A 21,010-nucleotide genomic window follows, 5' to 3' on the forward strand; every position below is an offset into this window, starting at 1 on the left:
TTACTAAAGTGCCCTTTTATGCCTAATAGATAAATAGCGCCATGTAAAACATGTAGCCTGGTATCAATCCAACCACTCTTACCAACCAAGCATGCTCAAAGTTATATCATTCATAAATGTGCCAGACATACTTTTCTAGTAAACACAAACCATTATAAAGTTTCCAATAGTAGATGATATTTTTAAAACATGTATCCTAACAGGTTTGGATATAATTTTTTACTTTAGGAGACGGGTACATTGGTGTTTAATGTGAGCTCTCATCTTATGAGTATTATGATTTGGAGCAGTTATTCTGGAAATCTTAATAGAGTATACAGTGTGGAAGGAAGGAGCCCAATTTCAATACCTGTACCAGAACCAAAATATCCATCATTCAACCTACAGTGTTTTGACGTATAAAGATTTTGGGACATAATTCTAGAAGGTTTTTAGGATGAACTTCCTAGAACTATCTCTGCAAACTAGTTATCTAATGACTTGTACACAGGTGTTCCCTATTATTAGTAACTAATTTTAATATTTAAAAATGTTACCTTAACAAGAAAATAATATAAGGTACAATTAGAATCTGGGATGAGTTTATTTGTTTATTCAACCAACATTTATTGAGCACCTACTTAGTTCCAAGAATTATACAAAGTGTTGAGGATATAATGATGAACAAAACCAAAATAATCTCTGCCCTCATGAAGTTATAGACCAGTGAAGAAGACCAGCATTAATCATGTGATGCCAAAAGAAAGTATATGCTTATTAACTAAGATGAGTGTGATGAAAGAAACAGACTGGAGTGCTTGGAAGAGGGCTCCCTGAGACATTCCCTGGGGCCAGAGCATGCAGAGTTCATAGATCATAATACTGTATTTGGATTTTATCCTGCATGCAATGGGAAACACCGAAGAGTTTTAAGTCAGGGTAAGACATGGTCTCATTTTCATTTCAAAAATTCTACCTTGACTGCTGAGTGGACAATGGATGGGAATACAGTGTGAGTGGAAACAAGAAGACCACTCAGGAAGCTATTGCATTTGTCCAGACAAGAGGCGATGGTGGCTTAGATGAGAATGCAGAGTGTTGGGGTAGGCAGGGGGGTGGACTTAAGACCTATTTATATGAGGTAGACGTGATAGTACCCAATGGATCAGCTGTGAGGTGGAGGGGAGAAGGCAGAGGCAAGGATGATACCTTGTTTCTGGTCTGGGCAACTGGATTGATAAATGACATTTATGGAGATGGGAAAACAGCATTAGGAGTCAAGGATATATTTATTTGTAGAAAATAGGCTGAACTTAAAGGATCTAGAATCATGGATGGTAATACTTGTGTGATTAGTGTGAAGATACAGACATAGTTCTCTTAGAGTAATCAGATGAACATGGGTGACCTTAAAGCAAGTCTATGCTTAGGGATAGTCATTGCAATATACAAACAGTCCAAACAAGCTGTCCCTGAATAAGGGAATTTTATCCTGCATGCAATGGGAAACACCGAAGAGTTTTAAGTCACGGTAAGACATGGTCTCATTTAACTAAATAACTAAATAAACTGAATAAGGAGAGGAAAAAGGGAGTTGACAGAAATACTGATTTAATTATGCGCAGTGGTCATCGGAAGAGATAACCTAAAAGTAGGCAGCAATCTTCAGAGGCAGAATTAGAAAGGGCACAGCTTTCCCACATTCCTTCTGCGCCAGGCACTGCTCTAAGCCTTTATATGCATTCTCATTTAATCATCCCAATAACCACAGAGATAGGTACTATTAGCAGAAACAATTGGAGCTTTCTAAATGGTGTAACCACTGGGCTTTACATACACCTCTGCCCACATGACTTCAACACAAGTAGATAGATGTCTGTCAGGAACAGTAACAGCATAATGAGAACAGTTAAATCATCAACATCACTGATAGTAATTCTTCTGAGATGCTACCAGCATCTTATTGCCCGTGAAATAAAGATGGATGACACACTTTCTAATGATGATGCTTTCAAAATCTTTTAATATCTGAATTAGCTGCATCCTACCCATTCTTATGTGCATTTTTCTTATTTGGGGATTTGAATGGAACTGACTTGGAAAAAGAAATGCCATACAGTTCAGCGTGACTCACTGTACATATTATCTGCCAAAAATTATTAAGATCCAAAAGTGATTAGAAGATTCTCCAGATATCTAATCTGATAAAAACACTTTTTGTTTTACACTTTCTAACTTAGCAATGAAGAAAAACAGCTGCTCATGGAAATTTTCATATCTAACAGGTTTATCAGTGGGTCTATTATGACTTTATAAAACACGTGCCATTTTGATAACTAAATAAATACGTGTTAGTCAGCTCTTATATTCTGAGGGAAATTTCCATCTGATCATTTCCAGTCCTTTCCCAGGCACTGACTTTTGCATCGGCATGTGTCACTGAGAGAATAGTTAAATTTGGTGCATCACCTTGTACATGTTATTTATTGACTGTGTATCCGAGGATTCTTGCTCTGGGGAATATTTAATTCCTTAAATCTGCAGCTGAATTGGCCTCCTAATTTGCCAATAGGACTGTGACTTGTTTTCTTTGGAGAATGATTTCTCTATCCCCAACTTGAAGCAAGACTCCCAAACAATGTAATCTCTGCTTGTTATTTAGAAACATCAAGGTCCATCACAAATGCCTGGGCTTTCAGGCTTTTGTTTCTATGAACCTGTTCAAAGGGGATGTTTAAACTGGAGCTTTGTTCAGATGTTGCCTTACCCTTTCCACAAAGTAAGTTCTAAGAGTTTGAAATCCTTACATTTAAACTCCTCTGGGGGGAAATGAAACCCTAGGAATGGGCAGCCTGCTTATAACTTCAGTGGAGGGGGAGGGCTTGTTCTCTCCTGAGTAATAGCTCTGGATGCAATGTATCCAGCGTGGATTAAGGTCCAGTGTGCTGTCCCTGGCCTTCTGGCATCAATCCTTTCACTTATATTGAGGGACATGGTTTCTCAGTCATCAGGAAGCCAGCAAACAACCCTGGTGTGTCTGCCTGGAAAAGAAGGTCTGAAGACCTAAAGAGAATGAGATCCCCAGAGTTGCTGAGGCTGGTGAGGACTTGGACATCCAAATGAAGATGGAGAGCTGCCCCGGAACTGGTAAGGACTCCACAGAAAGAATAAGGAGAGGCTGGAGCAGGGATGCACACAGGCTCAGGCTAGAAGGAAGCTGCTCAGTGGGGCTGGAAGATGGTGGGGCTTAGAGGATGCCCTCGGGCAGGTACAGTGTGAATCAGGACTGCCTGAGTTGTAGCAGACGCCTGATACGTGTGGCTTAACGGATGGTCCAGGGGGAGCACCCCGCAGAGTGTCCGGGCACAGGTCTGTGTATCTAGGTGACTCATGTCTCCAAGTGATCTAGATACACAAGATTCTGTATATATAAAATGTGCTACAGAGGATGCTGATCAACGAGTCTGTATTTCCCACCACAGGATTGGCCGACAGCAGGATAGAAATAAGGAAGCACTGAAAGGTCAACAGAAAGGTAATATACTAGATGCCATTACCAAGTTAAGTCAAAACTCTCCTGACCTAAGGATTTGTGACAATTGGGGTAGCTAACCATGACTGTGAGACTGGTGGGCAAAGTTCAGTTTTGAGACGGGAGACCTTACTAATTATTATTCAAGGCCTTTTCCTTTGATTCCATAAAATACGAAAATGACATCTATGTCACTTCATTTAAAAAATGTTCAGTTGCGTCTTTTCGTAACAACAACAAGCTCTTCTCATTTTGACTTTGTTTAACAAAGCATAAAGTCAATCCTCATCTGGAAAGTATGCTATCAGAAATGATGCAATGCTGGCACCCAAGGGTCGGGACTATCCACTGGTGAATGACTTTTTGCATGCTCATAATTGGAAGGTTGCAGGTTGTAAATTTTGGCTGGCCAATTCACCAAGGACTAATATCTCAAGCATTTGAGGTGTAGAGCATCTCAAAGATTACCCAGTCCTTCTATTTCTTTTACAACTTCAACGCTAGAGCAAAGGAGACACGGCGTGTTCTCAGCCACACAGTAAGGAAGGAGTCGGTGTAGGCACACACTGGGTTCCTGCACCGACCACAGAACACTACTCGGTGCTCGCCCATCGCGCTGGGGATGTGTGGCCAGGGCCCAGTGTCCTGTGTGCGTTGCTCGGGAACCACAGCTAACGAGACATCCCGATTCTTTCTGTTCCAAGTCAGTGATGCTCATAAAGAGATAGCCCGATGGACAGGGAGCAGCAAGGCAGCCATGGATTTTGCACCTTTGGCTCTGACAGATGTACACAGCAATAGGAACAAGAGTGAACAGAGAAGCTCTTGTATCGAGGTACCAGTCAAGAACAAATTCCAAGGGGTGGGTGTGCATGAGGCCTGCACAGGAAATGACAGTCCCCTGTCTTCACGTTGCTCTAAAACATAGCATTTCAAGGCACAGGTTTTGAAGTCAGAGAGACCTAAGCTGAATGCCAGCTGCCACTTTCCTCTGGTGCCATTTGGGGCAAGCGACTTAACCTTGCTCAGCTCAGCTTTGTTCGCTGTGAAATGGGGACGACAGCACTATCCATACTCAGCAGAGCTGTGCCCAGTGGGTGAAGATGCACACAGACAGTTCCTGGTGATCCGGTCTAACAGTATAAAGGTCAACACATGTGCACTGTCACCACCGTCACCACTGCCATTCAGTAGAGTCTGTCAGAGCATCTCCTAACCTGTGGTTTAAAAGGTGAGTATTTAAAAATATATATATGTTAACTAATGGAACCTAAGATTAGCATTCTAACACAGGAGTTTGCTGGGGGAAGGAGGGACTTAATCTGGCAGAATCTCACCCATGTGAATGGTGAAGAGCTTTCCTTCCCAAAGTCACAGAGAAATGCACAGAGCAGACATAAATGTTCAAAATTCCTTCTCTTTTGGCAGTGTCCTTTTCACTCTTATAGATTATTACTTATGAGTAGGGTCTCTTCTAAACATAGAAGACAGGAAGACAAATAAGAAAAAGAAAGACACCACATCTGAATGCCACATCTCTAGCCTTTCCTGCTTGTACTTATTTCAAGAACGACTTATGTTTCTCATATGTTTTAAATATATTTTTTTCTTAAGTGTCCTACAGAATCAACCTCAGTGATCCCCATTACCGAATACATATCTTCTCACTTCCCTGCTCTGCTCAGCTTGGCTGTGGGAGTGACCACAGTTCTTTGTCAGAAAACATCTCTTAACTGGCAGGTATGAACACATTTAGGGGATTTTTTATACGGCTTCTCCAACACAAGAATGGCTCTGAACGGGGACATCAGGGAACCAAAATCACTTAGGAGGAAGGAGAGAAAGCTTTGCCAGGAAACAAGGGCTGTGACTTCAAGGCGGAAAAGCCAGTGTTGACAGGCCCGCCTGATGGCTGTTTATGTCCAGGACCACCACGGCACTTATTACCATGAAAACGAGCTGAGAAAGCATGAGATTGGCAGGGAACACCATGGAAGAAAGCACATGCAGGAGTCATGGTCATCCTAGCCGGATGGGGCATTAGGTCATCCTTCCATTCCCGTTGCCCCCCCACCCCCCCAGCCTTTGCAATGCTACAAAGGTCTAAGACTGTGAGAGAAAGGAACTAAGATTCACACGTCAACTCTTGGCGCACACTTGAAGGCTGTCGTCAACACTACAGCTGAGTAGGTGGTCTTGCATACGCCTCCTAAGGAAGCTGGCAGGGCCAAACAATAAGGAGAGACAGGGAGAGGTGCTTATGTCCACCACCTCTCATTACTCCCAAGAATTATGAGGCACAGGGCTCTCCTGCTGTTCCCTCCGTACCTCATAATGTAACAACTCCATGTGGGGGAAGGATGAATTTAACATTCAATACAGCAGCAAATGAAATTAGCTATGCAAGTTATGAAACTCAAACTGGGGTTCTTTTTGTTCTGCACGAGTATAAATATGACAGTTTTTCTACCTATAAAGACAGAAAACAAAAACCAAGAAAATCTGCAAAAGCAGCATCTGGTGAATTCTATCGTGGCACATCCAGTGGTGTCCCCAGGAATTTGAAGCATATTATATCACCAGTCCATTACCCCTAACATGCCCTCCCATTCCCCATTCCCAACCACACTATTTTTATACAACTTCTTTCCCCTTTCAAGGCTACATACACACAATGATTATTTGTAACCTACTTCAACAGAATAATAATATTGGCGTTTGTCAGGAAAGAGGCAAAGATGGCGCAAGCATCTACACTCTGAGCTTGCCACAGGTTTATCTATGAGGGGAGTGGAAGACACGGAGGGTAGTGAGTGAGCTATTTGTTCCACTGTCCTTAGTCTCAGCTGTTGCCAAGGTGAGTGAAGGAGTGTCTAAGTAAGTAATTGATGGAAAAGCTATGGCTGATGGGAATGGCGACCAAAGTTTCTTGGCACTCTGAAGGTGGCCCATGACCAAAGGCCAGGCAGGAGGGTTCAAGGCTACCTGGATGTGTCATTCTGCCAGAAGGTGACAGTGCTCAGGAACATCCACTCACGACTTTGCTATTGTCACAGGCAGTCAAAAACAGACCCAAGAAGCTTAAATCACCTTTGGAAATGTTTATGTAGAAAAATAATCCAAGCAGGTTGTCTCTGGACTTTCATCTAACCAATGCCCTTGACCCGTTTCCTCCTACGAAAGAGCTAATCTGTGTGTCAGTCATTTAAAAGACACCAGGGCAAAGTTCACTTAATTGCATTTTCCAATCTTGCTTTTTCTGCCTGTCTGGCCCTTCTTCCATCAACTTGGTATGAAAGGAACATCTTTACATGCCAACACGTCAAACATCTTTACGCTGAAAAATTTACAACTGTTTTGGGGAAGTAGTTCATATAATTAATTTGCTTCTGGGTGGATATTAATGCCACCCCAGAACTGAGATGTACATACATATCTGAGTTTGTATCCAGAGAAATATATCTCCGCACAAGGGGAAAAGGTCATTTTAACCATTATTGAATTAGATGCTTAGCCTCCAACTCTGCATAGCTCTATCAGGAGTTCAGACAGGACCAAGTCGCTGCCAACATGCACTATTCAAGGCCTTTGTGGCTTTTCTTGTCTCTTTTTCTTGTTTACCTTTTGGTAAAGAAATGGCTCAAAAGTACCACTCTGAAAGGATGAGACTAGAAGAAATAAAAACCAGCTAAAGTGTAAATGGTTCACAATATAGAAGACCTGGCATTAAAAGAAGCTAAAATAATGTTTGATGGTTTTCTGTGAATCTACATTATTCTTACACTAACTGAAGTTTTATTCAAATGGAAATCCAAAGGTTGAGGGTAGAAGAGGGGAATAGTTATGAACGAGGTTTTGAAATCAATCAGGCCTGATTTGACTAGTACTGTCTCTTCCTTTGTGATCTTACGCAACATGCTTAACCATGGCAAGCATCTCTTTCCAATTTTGTTCAATGTGATGTACGCAATGATGGTTAATAAGCATCTCAAACTCAGTACATCCAAAACAGAAGTCCTAATCTTCCTTCGCAGCTCTTCTTCCTGTGGTCTACCTCATATCAATCAGTAGAAGCTGCATCCTCCCCCTTACCCAGTGCACTGTGCTTGGAGTCATTCTAACTCCTCCCTTGCTCTTGTACCCCATATCCAAACTCTCATCTCAGCCTTCAGTACTGGAATTCCACTACATTCCATTGTGGACATTCTCATCTGAGCCACTGTCTTCTCTCATCTAAGTTACTGCAATGGCTTCCTTTCTTTGTTCCTCCTGTAGCTTCTTGTAAATTCAGAAGCCAGAATCATTCTTTTAGAACAAACTCATGATCCTACTCAATCTCCCTCTCCCCTCAATGGCTTCCCACCTCACTGAGTGTAAGCAAAATTCTCTCCGGTGGTCTAACCCTCCTTTCCTCTCCCCCTTTTATGATCTCCGTGTTCTTTCCCTCAACTTGACCTGTAATTTCATATCTCACCCCTACACCCTCTATCCCAGCCATACTGGCTTCCTTGCTATCACTAAGATATGCCTGGTGTACTCCTGTCTCTGGGTCTTAACCTGGAATATTTTTCTCCTGGATATCTACATGGATTGTGTTTGTATTTCCCCAAATCTCTGCTCAAACATCACCTTCTGAATGGAGACTTGCCTGACCTCAAAATTACAGTCCCTACCTCTTCTTCCTTGCTATTTTCTACCTTCTTCTCTAATTTATTCTTATCTATGTGACTAACGACTTTCTTTCACAATATACAGTTTACCCTTTCTTGTTTTGTTTTGTTTGTTATTTGTAGGTTATCTCTCCAATCCCCCCTAGAACGTAAGCTCAATGAGTTCAAGGATTTTTGTGTGTTGTGTTCACTGCTATATCCCCACTGGCTAGAACCGTATGTGGTTTATAGAACACACTCAGACACTTACAGAATATACAAAGGAATGCATGAATCAGTGAATGAATAGCATCTAATAGAATCTAGAGCCATTTATCTCACAAGAATTTTTAAGGATTAAGTAAACATTCTTCACCATGCTCAGTTCACTGTACAGACCAAATAAATAACTATTGCTCTCTCCTATCTCCTGCGTCGATTCAGTCCAAAACTGGCTAAGTACTCTTGTGGTTTAATATTTAATTCATAGTTACAGAACTAGATACTTCACAGGAAACATCTAAGAGGAAGCTTACCCGAGAATGTGATATAAGATAGTAAGAGGCAGAAGCTGGGAACTCAGAATGCTATACTGCCCTGCAAAGGCAAGACTGACATTGAAAGTTAGGCTCTAAGCCACTGAGACCACCACACACCCTGAGTGACACATAATGTTGTTTTTCCCCCTGGGAGGTGTCATCTTAGAATAGTACCTTTGCCAGGTGAAAAAGTGTAGATATACAGATTTTAAGTAGACTACTAAGAAAGGTGATGGACAAGAATGGTCTCTATCTAAGCCAGGTATTATCCATTTCCATTTTGCCTGGAAACATTTAAAAGCAAAAAACTACACTCCTGTTACAAAACAGTGTGTCTAAGTTTGATCCTGATTTTAAGTTTCCTTTTATTTATAAAAAAGCCCTCATAGTATAGGATAGCCAGGAGTACAAAACCAACATCAAGCCCGAGATTTTGTAACTGTAGACTGAATTTGTTAGAAATGAATCATTGCCACCCTCCTGTACACTCTTGACAAACTAGCCACCACAAGCCTCTCTATTAAGTGTGGGTAATTGTTACCCAAATATTAGGATCAGGGCATGTCCAGAGAGACCAATTTTTCTTAGCCCAGCAGACCTTTCCTTCCAGACGAACCAATTCACACCATCCAAGGTTGCTGTAGTGTCGGGGGCAAGCTGACCCTTTCAGAGCTCCGGTCTGGGAACGCTAGGTGACCAAGCTCAATTTTGAGTTCCTTTAGAAACCACTTGAAACCAAGTGCAGTGTTAAAATTGTTCTATTCAAAATGCAAATATTCAGCTACCTTCCCCTTTTGATAAGTAAAATAAACAAAACCAGGGACCTGGCTCAAAACCCCTGAGAAACATTCAGATCCTGAGAACTAAGCTTCTCTGGCTTTAAAAATGCAGAAGAGCACTAAACTGGTTTCCACTTGGGCCAGAGATTGTTTCTTTCATGGGTCACATATCAAAATCAGTACTTCTGGAAGTTTTGAAAGCCTTACTGGAAAGGAAGTGGGAAAGCATGGGGCTTGAGAGTCAGTCAGGTCTGGATCCAAGAATTACTGGTTATAAGATGTGGGGAAACTTGCGTAGCCTTCCTGCAGCTCCGATTTCCTACGTGCATAAATAAGGTCCATTTTGCAAGGATTACATGAGGATTAGCAATAATGCCTGCAAAGTCCTAGCCCTGGGCTTGGCTCACAGCACATGCGCAGTAAATGAGGACCTTTGTTATTATGTTTCCACTTCTGGTCAAATCTATCTGGCCAACTGCAGATGGGCACCTTTTTGTGCCCCATCAGTCAAGGTAAGACTGGTCATCATTTGGTGACTGTGATGTGGAGAAGCTCATTCATTTAGATAAGCGAATTTTCAGTCGGGGCTCTGTCTTCTCGTTTCTTTAGGGAAGATTGGCATGTGCCCAATTTATAGCCTAGAATCACTGGTAAGGTTATAGCTATGTAAAAGGCAAAATTCAATTTCTCATTTTAAAGGGCTTTTTACATAGTCCATTGGTAATCTAAGATTCCAGTTAATTCTAAGGTGGTACCCACTTGCCTGAGGGACAACCAAGACCTCTTCTACACTGGTCACCAGTCTGCGTGTCTTCTTTTAATAGAAATTCCTGTGGTCTTCCATCAAAGAAAGTTCAAACATTGTGGGAAAATTCCCACATTTCATTAGAATTTAGGTCCTACCATAAAACGTCTGAGGTTGATGACAGTGTCTTGGGTTCATTTTGCTTGTCTTTCCTCTACTGATAGATTTCTTCTCCGATCTCAATGCGCTGGAATCACTACTAGTGTTTATGGCCATCGTTAGTGACCTTTTTGAAGAAGAATTAAAATTGATTTTCCTTCTAGGGCTAGGAGATGCATCATCTAAAATGTTCTCTCACCCACTGATCTCAGAGTTGAGCCTATTTTCTGCTATTCTGAGCCTATATGTGTGTCTCTGTATGGTGTGGGGTTTGGAGTTAAATATATAGCATTCACCATCTGCCAAAGCAAGAAATATTTGCAAAATGGAAAAGGGGAGGTTTGGAGAGGTAGAACTTCAGAAACTTTCCTCCCCAGAAATTCATGTATTGAAAAGCCAAATTAATACCATACATCTGGAAAAATGAATCACCTACGTATGGCTTCCTCTGATGGGTTTTAAAAAAAACAAATGGTGAGGAAATGACTGATGGTGAAAACCTGGTGATCTCTACAATGTAATGATTTATCTTCCCTGAGAGGAGGCAGGAAACAATTTTATAACCTCAAAGATTCTCTGACTTAGAAAATATGGATTGGTATCAAATATGTTTGGGAAATGCTGTAGACTATACCTACCTAATACCCATGAAAATATGAAAAGAAAAATTTCACCGTAAGAAATCCATAGAACTATGGGGTGGTGGTGGTGGTGGTGATATTACCCTCCAGGAGACATTTGGCAATGTCTGAATACATTTTTGGTTATCATAACCAAGAAGATATGCTATTGGCATCCAGTTGGTAGAGGCTATGGATGCTGGTAAACATTGTACAATGCACAGACCAGCCCCACAACAAAGAATTATCTGGTCCCAAACGTCAATAGTACTGAGGTTGGGAAACCCTGCTTCATACTTATTTACAATCCATGGAATACTTTCTGTACCCATTTATTGTCTAAGTCCCTAATCAGAAATGTGGTCTGCTGCTCCACAGATAAAATGCAAACTAGGATTAATCCTTTTTAAAAGTACCCCAAAGAAAAACTTAAATGTTCAACTGTGACACCAATTCCTAGATATAGCTGGACCATTACATATGTGCAAATTCTATTATGGATGAGGGAAGCACTGTTGGTTTAAAACATGAATTTAAAAGAAATATGTACATATGAACAATCAGTGCTATTAGAACAATCCAAATGTTGGAGTAACCCTGGTTTTCTCAGAAATACCCATTCTCATTTATGCCTTTCTTTCCAAAGTTGGTCACTCCTGCCAAAGTTGCCACACAGACAGCCTATGGATCACACTGGGCACATCTGCACACACTTACAACTCTTCCTTCCCACTCCAAAAAGAGAGTGAGTGACACTGCTTGTTGGTTTGCAGATTCACAGTCTGGTGAGGCAACTTTGAGACCTTGAACTTTTAGCTCATCCTTGCAAATCTTTTGACTGACCCTGCTGGCTTCCTAGGATCCCACATAGTATATTATGGAAAATTTAATTCTCCAGAGAGAAGTGCTTTCTGAGCTAACCAGTGTCATTCCATGGGGTTTGCAACTGTGCCTTCAACTTTGGCTTTTGACTATGAGTCCTCCCTCTCTCCACCAGATGTCTCCACAGGGTTTCTCAACCTTGGCATTATGTCAACATTTTGTTGTTGGGGGCTATGCTCTGTATTGTAGGATGCTCAGCAACATCCCCGGCTTCTACTCACTAGATGCCAGTAGCACCTCCAACCCACTTGTGACAACCAACAATGTCTCCAGATATTGCCCACTGTCCACTGGGGGGTAACAATCACTCCCAACTGAGACCCACTGAATTATCCCCAGGTTTTCAGAAAGTCTTTCAACAAGCTCTCGAAACTGATTTTAATTGACTTGATGGGACGGGGCACACAGAGCTTCTTTGTAGCTGGAGGGGTAACGGGCCTGTTGAACATCAATCCTACAAGGTCAAGATCTTCCGCTAACATGGTTGGGAAGCCCTGGTCTGCAGAGAACATGACATGTACAATGTGAAGTCAGCTCCCACGCACAGCAATGAAGATCCCGATTACTATGAACAAACATGCTCTCCGGGACGCACTTCCTCCCCGACGCTGTGTCTGTGACAAGCTGTTCTAAGGGGTTCCCGGGTATTTCACATCTGATTAAGAGAAAACTAACGAGAAGGGAATGATGATTTCATTAAGAATTGCAAATTCAAGAACAGGTGAGTTGGTTGGGTGAGGCCTTTTTATTAATTGCAAGGAAAACAAACAGCACACAATTTTGGGAAAAACTCTTTCCCTTTCAAAGGAACCTGGGTTTTGATAAGGGAGCAGTGGAGAAAAAAAAAAGGGGGAGTCTACATATGGCCAAGTATTTACTGGGATTCCTGGCAAGACTTGCAATGAAAGTCCGGATTTCCCTGGGAAAAAGAGGAGCAAGAAACACAACATTCCCAAAGGCCTTTCGTTTTCGTTGCATGGGTCGAAGAGGGTGGGGGCAGGAAGGGAGGAGGAGACAAGAAGATAAAGTCATGAGAAAAAAGCCAATAAGAAACAAGGAAAGATTCTGTTTATGCTGAGCTCTGGCTAGAGTATCCATTTTTATTATGACGTTACAGTGCAAATCTGAGATTAAAAACAGCTTTGTAACGTGTCAAAATTTTTAAAGTTCTGAAATAAATCCAGATATACTTTTCACTTCCTTTTGAAGTAAAATATACACTCTGAACATATTTATGTTTCTTTTAGAAATTTAAAAAAAGTAACATACTTTGAAAATTTTCAAACTTAAAGAAAAATTGCAGGAACATCACAAAGAACTCTCTTATCCAGATTCACCAGCTGTCGACATTTCACCACTTGCTCCTTCCTCTCTTCCTATATACATACATATATGCCAATATTATTTTGTTTTTTTCTGAACAATGTGAGAGCATTTGCAGACATAATGTCTCATCATCTCCAAAATACTAGTTTCCCACATCAATGACACTCTCCTACATAAATACCACACAACTCTACAAGTCAGGAAATCACTCTTGATACAACACCACTGTCCAATCCTATGTATTTTTAAAAATGATTCCTTCCTACAAGTTGCCTTTTATTTCCACATTTCTAGGCCAATGTGATAAGGAGTTCACCTCCTGAGTAGCTAGGCTCATTCATTCATTCATTTCTGTATCGTTTATTATGTCCACGTTGAATAATGCATCAAGTTTGAACAGTGGACCTCCTCAGCCCAAAGAAAATTAAGGTTTGGAGAATTAAGTAAATGGTTTGGGGCACAGGTTTTTCACTTGAAACGTGGTAGCTATGTCCACATTTCTTCCCCTGTCTCTGCTAAGGAAAAGGAATCAGACTCACTCTTTTTCCCTGTTACATTTTCCCTTCCATCATATTACCCAGCTCTTACACCAGAACCATGTTTCGTCATTTCCCTGTCACAGGGATTGAGGAATACAGCACTAGTGGGAGACTGAGGGTGAATAAAGGAAGAGAACCAAGGACAGAATCAGAGTAGCTGCCTGTCCCACCAATGGGAAGGAATAAGACGTAGTTTTGCCATTAGAAGAGTTCAACTCCTATAGCTTAGTTTTAGCTCAAGAAATAGTTTGGAAGATCTCTCAATGCATTTAATTTGTTTTATTTCAACCAGAGAGTTATTAGTGTGAGATAACTTTTTAATAAATTTTAATTTCATTTTTCATAGTTCACTGGTAGCATAACAACATACCACATTCTACTACAAACCTTATCACCACAAACATCTGCAAATCCCCTAAACTGGCTTTAAAAACATCTAATCTAGCGTCTGGAGTATGTATCTACTGAACAAAGAAAACACTTAAGATTTATTACTTCAAGTTATTGTATTTCTTTTTCTATATTAAAATGTCAAAAATATCACCTAATGTGCGCTTAATCGGTACTGTATGCTTCCCCCCCCCCCCCGAACAGTCTTCTAGAAGGCCCATATTTTGCTGTTTACCACTTGGTTTAATTATAAGAGAAGCAGTTTTCTCATATTCATCCCCTTAGAGCTCTGAGCAAAATTTGTAAATGGCTCAATAGTTCCAGAATATCTCAAGTAGTTACAATCTGGGAAGACAGAAAATTTAAATTGTAGGCATCGTCTTTCCATAGAGGTTGCATTTCACCACTTCATCAACCAAACAGTTAAATGAGGGGACTAGCTCTTGGTTAACAACCAGGGGTTTGAAAGTCAGAAAGTCCTGGGTTCCAATTCTGATTCGGCTACTTCTCAGCAATGTGACCTAGAATTGGCTAGTTAAACTCTCTGATGGTGCTACCTTCATCAAGTAGAGAGGATCAAATTAGATAATGGGTGAACTGTTTTGCCTAAGTCCTAGCAAAAAGTGAATGCTTCAAAAGGTGATTGTTATAATTAAAAAAACCAAAGCCTTCCCTACAATCATGGAGGGAAATACACTGCAAAATTAAAGGAGAGGAAAACAGCTCTTTTGTGGATCGCTGAATCTATCTCTTCACTCACTTTCTGAGATATTTCAGAGGACAGTGTCTCAGGGAGAATTATTTGAATTATTTCCCCTTTTAGTGCACAGAAAACCTGAGAGTAAGCATAATAAATTATAAGAGCTTCTATAAAACTACCTGAATGGTTTATAGTTTAATTCAGGACATTGCCCTAAAGGAAAACAAACAAACAAACAAACAAATTATATCTGGTCACTGGAAAAGAGAATTGATGACATCATTGGTCTATTTCCGGTGAATGTTGTTGCATACATTTTAATTTTTTTTGGGGGGGCGACATTAAGTGAATTAATCCATAAGGGTTTTCTTAACACTGTCGAGTATAGGTTTTGGAAAGTTAAATGATGACAATTACAGTGATGGAGGAGACATTGCCTCGACTCTGCTTCTTCTGAGGTGTATCTGAAACAGAGCCCTGCACAGCTAATAGGCTCAGCCTTCACCTATTGGGCTCAGTAAATGTGAAAAGCTGCCTTCCTGAAACTTTTCCTTCAAAGAAGGAAAGATGGGCCAGCCCCATGGCTCAGGCGGTTACAGTCCATGCTCCTAACTCCAAAGGCTGCCGGTTCAATTCCCTCATGGGCCAGTGGGCTCTCAACCACAAGGTTGCCAGTTCAATTCCTCGAGTCCCGCAAGGGATGGGGGGCTCTGCCCCCTGCAACTAAAATTGAACAGGGCACCTTGAGCTGAGCTGCCTCCCCGATGGCTCAGTTGGTTGGAGCGTGTCCTCTGAACCACAAGGTTGCCGGTTCGACTCCCGCAAGGGATGGTGGGCTGCGCCCCCTGCAACTAGCAATGGCAACTGGACCTGGAGCTGAGCTGCGCCCTCCACAACTAAGACTGAAAGGACAACAACTTGACTTGGAAAAAAGTCCTACACTGTTCCCCAATAAAGTCCTGTACCCCTTCCCCAATAAAAAAAAATTAATTAAAAACAAAGAGAAGCTTGAACAGCACTGAACCATGAAACAACATTTAAAAAAAAAAAAAAGGAAAGATCCCTTGGCATTCAAGCTTCTGCAAGGTGGCTACCTGGTGTTTTCCATTTTTGCCTTCTCCTAAAAAGCATCAATCAAGCTTTGCCCTTTCAGCCCACTGAACACATAAACATTCTTTCTCCTTAACTGAACTTACTGCCACGATGAACTTGAACTCTGAAGTACACAAGAGGAGCATTTGTTTTAACAGCTGCTTTTACACTGAGGCCCTGGAGTTACTACTCTCAAGACAGCTGGTTCTGATAGCCTCTCGTTTTACTGTCCTCTGTTTTTTCTAATGCCCAGCTGTCAGGGAACACCCGCTGAAGAGTTCCAGAACAAAGGCACAAAACAGAAGAAAGGCAAGAGAATGCCACTCATTGCACCCAAGGGCACCCTACGCAGAGACCCCTTACATGCTGATACAGCGTTTTTCTCTCCAATGTATTTTTGTAAGTTTATTAACTCCTTTGCTAGTTATTATTAATTGCTAAAGACGCACTGTTGCCTGACGTTGCCTTGTCTAATGTGGTAGCCACCAGCCACAGGTAGCTCTTTGAATTTAGAATAAGCAACATTAAATACAATTCAAAATGCACTTCCCTGTTGAACTTAGACACATTTCAAGTGCTCAATATTAGCCATATGTGGCTTCCAGATCATTGTAGAAAGTTACTGGGCTGTGTTGGCCAAGGCATGACATCTTTCTAATAGAAGAAAAGGGGATGCAGGTCTGGCTAATAGTGATGGCTCTGTAGGTTCAGCTTATATTTATTATCTTCTGTACAACTTCTTTCACACTGTTTTCTTGGCTCTGCCAAAGTTTCATTTTATGAATTTCTGGAAAGGGAAACTGTGGTCATTAAAACCATCCATGAAATGGATCCCAGTTTAGAGAAAACAACAACAACAAGAAGCAAAGATGGGGGTGTGGCAATCCACACATTCCAGATCTTTTTATTGGTACCCATTAAATAACAAACGGGAAATTTGTTCTTGGCCACAACTTCCCACACTTGTGTGGGAGCTGAGCACTCAGGCAGGGAGAGGCAGGAAGCCAGGCCTTCCACTTCTCCTTGCTTTGAGACCACTGAACTCATGTATGGGTTCTAATGTAAAAGGGAATCGAAGCCTGTTCTCTGCCAGGAGGTTTTTAAAGGTTCCATGCCATCAGCCAGAGAGCATTTATCCCTGAAACTGATCAGGCAATTGAACATATAAAAGGAAAGACAGGATCGAGAGATTTATTAAACAAAGATCATATATATATATATATCTCCATGGTATTCTATATAGAATAGAATGATTGTGTTGAGGCTGCCAGAAAAAAACAAGTGTCAGTCTTTAATTATGTATGTAGTTTTATGACTTTAATACCAAAATTTCTCTTTCTCCATTAGAGTGAATAGCTCTGACTTGTTCATTGCTATGGCCTTAGCACCTAGAACAGTGCCTGGCTCACAGTAGGCACATAAAAAAAGTGCTTGCTGAAAACTGAATGATTTTTTTTTTTTTTTTCAAAGGAATGACCCAGAGTTTTTCCTCCCTCTTCATAAAATAAATCTTCCTCGACTATGTTTACTAGTCAGGATTCCCTGCCAGCCAGTTAGACTAGGATGCAACCCCGACCTCCCACTCCACATTCTGTAGTTTCCAACCCTTTCCATTCCAGCAGACAATTCTCTGACGTGATTGAGCACGCGGATGTACATTCCTCCTCTGGGTCTAATAACCCTCCAACCCCACCCCCCAAACTTTGGACTGCTGAAAACTGAAGTATCAGCTGTCGCAAAGCAGGGGCAGAGTCTCTGACAGGCACACAATTATCCTAGAAATCCTAGAAAATCCTAGAAAAAAAAAGGCCAGCTAAGTGTATGTCCAGTAAAATAGATGCCGGCCAGTGTTTTGCTTATTTTGAACACATTTCAGACTAATGGTTTATAGAGTCTTAATCTACACTAGATTCAGGTAAATATAGAAATTTCATGTTGTAATGCTTTGATTTAAAAAACTATTTTATTTTTTATACTCCATATTGATAGAACAAAATAATGTGTTTCTTATTTCTTTTTGAAAAGGCCCTACTTATGTTTAAGATGTGTGTTTGTTAGTTAGTAAAACTTCTTATACTTATTAAAAACGCATATGCATTTAATGTGATATTCCTTATGGTCAAAATCTTTCTATCACCCTCCTAATCTAGCTAATACGATATCTTTAAAATGAAAGAGCGATGTGTTTTGCCATTCCCTAATCATAGTCGGTTGTTTAAAGCGTTCATTAACTACTGGTTTTGGGAATATACCAATAATAGTAATCGATTTAGATTTGCTGTTATTGGAGTCAAATAGACAGGGTCGATAGTACATCAATAATATTGAGGTTTGATGCAGTTTGGGTGTTAGGCGTACCCTTTATTTAATATAAACAAGAGTTTAAAAACTTCATTACGTACATGGGCTGTTTATTTCTACCAAAATAAGAAGGACTAGTATAGTGAGTATTGTAACACTGAAGTCTGATCACTAAAGTAGATTATCTCATAGTCAAACAGATATACGATAACACCTCCCTCACAGGGTAACATGGGGGCTAAATGTGATGTATATTTGTTTAATTTGGCTTGGTACATAGTAAATACTCAGTAAAAGTTAACTATCATCATCTGCTTTGGAGAAGTTATTATTCTCACCTTATTCAGCACCTTATAAAAATGTCAAACTCATATATGGACTCCCTAATTTTGGTCCTGTCATCTTCAATTACCATAATAAATTATAATGCAAAATGGAGGGTTAGGAGGGGAATGTGGAACCAATAGGCGTCTGGGGCCATTTTCATGATTTATAATTTTTTGACAAGTGCAGCCTCTCTTAAAACTTCCAAGTTTGTGGTTACAGTATTTTCTTTATTTTTCTTTAATAAGAAATGCTTTCTGAAATGTATTACATGTGAGCAAATGACAGAATTGACATATATAAGTCTTTTACAGTTATCTGAACACAGAGAATAAGGTATGATCAAATTTACGCACTTTTAGGTTAGCTTTTTCCATACCTAGCTCCGCTTACATGTGCAGAACCATTTTTTCTAATCACTTGTTTTGTCTTCTGGCTATGTTTTATCATTACCTACAAATTCAATAAATGGAGCATTCATATTTCATAGTTGAGACTCAGTGAATCAGGACAACAATATTAGAAAAGAAAAAAGAAACAACAAAATGTTATGCCTCATATATTTTTGTTTATGTCACTAAGCACCATTTCCAATTCAGAATATATTTTTAGAAGTATCCCTTTAGAATACATATTTTAAACTATCCATAAAACTTGCCATTTCGCTACTCAGATTTGGGAAAGGGATGGTACAGGTTAGAGGGAATATACAAAATGAAAATGTATACTTTTAAAACCAAAAGAAACATACATGTGCATTTCTAGTTCACAGCCTATTTGACTTTACAGTCTGCTGATAAACACTGATTTATAAACATTGTATATAAAATTAAATAACATGGAAAAATAAATTATGCTTTATTATATAAACACATAGAAATCTGTATTGCTCAAACTATTCAGATAATGCTAGGCTTGGCTGCTCAAAACTGCATTCAGAAAATATGGTAGTGATATTTACAATCTTTATTTTTGCCAGAGAGAAATGCAGTGAGGTGATAAAATAACGATGTCAAACATTTTCTCTTTCTACCTACAGGAGCTGCAAACTTTAATATGAAAATGAGGTAGACAAAATTCATAAGTTAGCCAGACAGAAATAAAAGCACAGTTCTTTCGTGAAATCATAAATTCTCATTATTCGGTTGGACAAGCATTATTCCAAAGCACCTAAAGCAAGGCTCAGAGAACGCTTTTAGGTTTGTCATGAAAAACACAAATGAGCGATTTCACCTAAGAAGAACCACAGTCTCCAAGATGATCAGCTAGCAGATACTCGGGAACAATGAGAAAAAGGAATGCCATAGGACCTCCTTGGATCGCTGACGTCACTCGCCTAGCAACCTTCTCCACTTTGCCTATCTTGATGAATCAGCTTAATCTAGAACGCCACGGATTTTTACCCTACTTTCTGCTGCGGTTTGACAGTACAGAGCTGTCTTCCCAATGTATCCCTCTAGGCAGGCGACGTGTGAGGGGACGTGTGCATTCACTGTTGAGCCTGCTCCTGGGACTGGCTGCAGGAGCCGACTGACAGGCGCATCAGTGTAAGCACCAATTTCAAAAACGAAACATTACCCACTAAAAGTGCAAGGACACATCAAAAAGAGGACAGAAAAGGCTGAATTTTTGGAGGATATTTTTCACACCCGTGAGTATAAACCTGCAGTGAGTTGAGGCAGCACTAATAACACGGGTACTTGAATGCTGTTTACAGCAGCTTCAGGTTAGGGACTGGAAGCCATGCGAACAGCGACTTGGAGTTTCTTTCCTAAATGCTGCTCCTTCGTAACAATCGTTGAACTAGGCTATCTCCATTTTGACCTTGGAAAAGGCCTACTCACAGCTGCTTCTGTCCACTATCTCCAGCGTGGGAGTACTTGGGGAGAGAAGGCAAATGGTTGAAGGACTGACTGTTACCCTTGGACTCTAATAAATCTAGTTTGCTTTCTGTTGAAAGCAACATGTTACTACCTCAAACACAGTTGTCGTTGTTGCTAATTTCACTGTCAGTTACAATGATGAAGCACCAGAGAAGTGGCTTTATGGCTCTATTAACACAATTCACTGAGGTATGCTTAAATTTAGAATTACTAGGAAATTATACCAAAGCATCCACAAAGATCAACATAAAAGTTAAATCAAAAGCCTACAGTGAGAATCTGAACGATTGCCCTTGTACACATATAATTAAGGAATATATTATAAATGTATCTATTTAAATAAAATACTTTCGATATGATTTTTTAAAAATCACAATTAAAAGTTCTACAGGAGTGGCCTTGCTCCGATACTGCAGAGGAATTTAAATACATATATGAATAATGATCACTTACAAAGGAAGCTTTAAAATCATATAAACTACACAACTATTTTAAAAATTCATGTATTTGCTTCTGTGTATAACAGAGCATTAGAATCTCTCTTTTTCTGTGTGTTTCAGACAACTGTGTG

The 21,010-nt window shown here is 40.3% G+C and overlaps 1 protein-coding gene and 1 long non-coding RNA gene across 3 annotated transcripts in view; one reads left to right on the forward strand and one right to left on the reverse strand.

Annotated features, from left to right (window-relative positions):
* ADAMTS9 (ADAM metallopeptidase with thrombospondin type 1 motif 9) overlaps window positions 1-21,010 on the reverse strand; it is a 161,698-nt gene that overhangs the window by 44,254 nt on the left and 96,434 nt on the right. The window lies entirely within an intron of this gene.
* Window positions 252-19,720, forward strand: LOC109461183 (uncharacterized). Its single transcript, XR_016021315.1, has 3 exons — window positions 252-3,126; window positions 3,462-16,330; window positions 19,596-19,720. It is a non-coding gene; the product is annotated as an uncharacterized LOC109461183 (long non-coding RNA).

Source organism: Rhinolophus sinicus, chromosome 5, assembly GCF_057876585.1.
Source record: "Rhinolophus sinicus isolate RSI-liver-muscle chromosome 5, RSI-T2T, whole genome shotgun sequence".
Taxonomy (NCBI): domain Eukaryota; kingdom Metazoa; phylum Chordata; class Mammalia; order Chiroptera; family Rhinolophidae; genus Rhinolophus; species Rhinolophus sinicus.